We start from the raw sequence: 3,225 nt of genomic DNA, 5'->3' as shown, positions 1-3,225 counted from the left end.
TCAACAGACTCTGTACCACCTCTCAGACCTTCCAGTAGCCTCCACTTCTCCCCACAGATGAGCGCAGAAACAATCCGCAAGGACTTCAGACTCTCCCAACAGAACGGATGCTTCCCCATCACTCTCTACCAACACCTTCAGGGCCTGCTGTTCTGAGAACCTTCACAGGGCAGGGACTTCTTTGCAAACCAACCCATTCCCTGTCACCGCAGCTCAGAGACTGTATTCCGGGTCAGCAGCCAGTATTCCTGAGGAAGTGCAGTGAGTATTCCTAAGAATGGTGAAGCTCCCCCTTTCATCCTTCTGGGGGAAGCCCATGACTCTAGCCTGGCCAACCATAGCCCTGTGTCACTCTTCCCCACAAAGTGAGGGTCAGCAGGGGGGCACCCAGCCAATCAACATAACCAAATCCCTTTGCCCACCCTAGAGAGGGTCCTATGGTTGGCAAGAGAGGCCGGAGGCCCTGCTATCAAGCTTACAAGTGATGGGGTAACAGGTTTTAATCAATCATTACACAAATATTGACCTCAATACTATTGCAATAAGAGCTATAAAGGGAAAGGACAATCTCCCTCCCTACTTTTACTGGATATTGAGATTTTTTTTTTTTTAAATGCTGCTTGAAGAATTGATAACAATGCCTTTCTGCGTAACTATAGCTGAGGACATCTGTCCATTCATTATGTTTTGTGTGAACCCATGTTACAAATTCATCTCAGAGTTCTGTACTAGGGAGAACTGCTTCTAATTAGAGGAAGGATGTCAGTTTGGAAGGAATGATAAAGCAAATGTATCAGCCAATTTTGCTGACCTTTTTTGATTAGTAACCTGGAAGCTACAGTGATATTCCAGAACTGTGTTACTTCTGTTCCTGGTAGATTTAGCTCCAATCTTCCTCTTTCTGATGCCTGATCTCACTCGCTGCCTTCAAAGTGGAAATGTATGCACCCCAAGTTGTCAAAATCTAAAGGGAAATTGTAAAAATTCTTTTTGAAAGAAGCAAAAATAAGATCATAAAATGTTTGTTTGACCCACCTCAGTTCACCAAGAACTTCCAGGCCTTTGGGCCCTGGTCCCACCCCACTGGCCTGCCCAGCTCCCCTGGTCCCACCCCACTGGCCTGCCCAGCTCCCCTGGTCTGAAACTTCCTCGTAGCTAAGCAGGAGATGAGGGGCAGATCACTGAATCAGAGGAGGGGCCTGCTCCTACTTGACTAAACCATTGCGACCCCCCTGGAGAAAGCAGGAAACAAAAATGAGAGCAAATTGTTTTAAAGAACAAAGCAGCCTGGCAGGTATCACCATGAACATTCAGCCCAGCGGCCCACCCCCGCCCAGGGCCACACCCCTCACCTCCATCATCTCATAGATTTCTCAATGCTTGTAAACTCTTATTATTCTCCCATTTCACAGGCAGGGAAGCTAAGGCTGGGAGAGCTGATGTGATTTACCCAAGGCCACACAGCTAGAAAAGACACAGACAAGATTCTAACTCTGTCTATCAGGTCTCAGAGGCAGCTTTGTGGGACCAACGGCTCTGCCTGGGAATAAGCACATGTCAAGAATCACATGCACATGACCAGTTACCCTTGGGAACAAAACCGGGGAAATTGCTGGTGTTCAGGGATAGGAAGGTGCAATTTCCTAATGCAGACGCCAGAGTGAAAGCCACCCCTGCATATATAGTAAGGGCCCAGCAGTTGCTTTTATGCGGGAAGAAGCCTGGGCACCTGGGGTGTGGACGGAAGGCTGCCTGAGACAAGGTCAGAAGCTTCTAAGCTTAGCAGTGCTCAGGGCCAGATCAACCAACAAACCAGCTTCACACATAAAACAGAACTTGTGGCAGCGGAAGGAGCAGAGGATAGAATTCCTGAAGCACAGGGTCCAAGCCTGCATTTTTGCCAGGTCTGAAATTGCAGGCCTCAAGGACTTGGTTCTTAACCCTGTTGATCCTGTGTGCACAGAGCCACATACACCCGCCAGAAGGTGTTCCGCTGTTGAGAGCAGAGGGGAAGTTGTGGAATCCCCCAATATCAGGACAGGGTGCAGAGGCTACCCCTCAGGGTCTGAGCGCTGCAGCCTCTACAGGCTTGGATCAGGCCAACTTCCGAATTTGAAGCTCCAGGTTTGGAGGGGGTTCTCTGTGTTTGGGGCCAGGTGGCCCTGGGGGTGCGAGTGAGCCGGCCGTCTAGCTCTGCAGCAGCTGTCAGGAGAAACAGGCAGGGAGGCGCCGCCAGTGAGGCACCTCATGAAACATTGATGCCTGGCCATCGCACTGCCATCTCCTGGCACCTTGAGCCAAAGCCACAGCCCCAGAGCCCTGCGGCTGTCCGGCTGTCCAGCTGTCCGGCTGTCTGGCTGTCCGTACAGGCAGTGCCAGTTCCTGACACTGAGGGTGGACTCTAATGGACTGACCCACCAGACTGGAGTCCCATCCCATCGCACCAGAAGCAGCAGGCTCACACTGGGCTCTTTGGGAAGCAAGAGCCTGTTCTGCCCGCCACTTGATTTCCCCACAAAGGCTTCCTGCCCGGGCTTATCTGCCATGGACAACACTAGAGAACAGTCGGCTGCAGGTGGAACCCAGTCCCCCTCAGACCTGCCCATCTTCCAATGGCCACCAGTCAGGGACAGGCCAGTGGAGCCAAGCTGATCATGTCCTCCCCTGGTGCCCAGGCCAGAAGGGCGACCGCAGGAGGGTATGCAGTTGGGGCGCTGGACAAGGGGTCATAGAGGCATTTGTCCTGGTGGAATGGTCTCCCCTTTCCTCATCAGCCCACCCCTGAGAGGAGGATTGGGGGGGGCGGTTCTCCAAGCAGGAAAGGTCGGGTGGTTGCCCCTCCCCAATCACACACACACACACACACACACACACACTGGGGTCTGTCCTCAAACCTCCCTGGCTGCCACGCTCTGCTCCACGGACTCTTTCTGCCAACATGCAAGTCCAGCTCCCTCCCGCAGGCTGAGCAGAAAGGGGGGAAAGGTCTAATCGCAGAACAGGGGCTTGACCGTCACCTGGCAGGACCCAAGGAAATTCTGACCAGACTCCTACTGGGACCCTGGGGCGCCAGGTGGGAAACTAGAGCCCAAAGGAGAGAACTTGCCCCCGCCTCAGCTTCGTCCACATGCCGCCGGGCCCCTCCTCCGAGCACGAAGTACCGGGCACTCTCCCCGGCCTCAAGCCCTGGCCGCCAGCCCCGTGGACCCCCGCCTGTGCCCCGAG

This window comes from Myotis brandtii, unplaced genomic scaffold, assembly GCF_000412655.1.
Source record: "Myotis brandtii unplaced genomic scaffold, ASM41265v1 scaffold208, whole genome shotgun sequence".
NCBI lineage: Eukaryota > Metazoa > Chordata > Mammalia > Chiroptera > Vespertilionidae > Myotis > Myotis brandtii.
The sequence above is the reverse complement of the archived record's forward strand: the minus strand, read 5'-3'. Positions refer to the sequence as shown.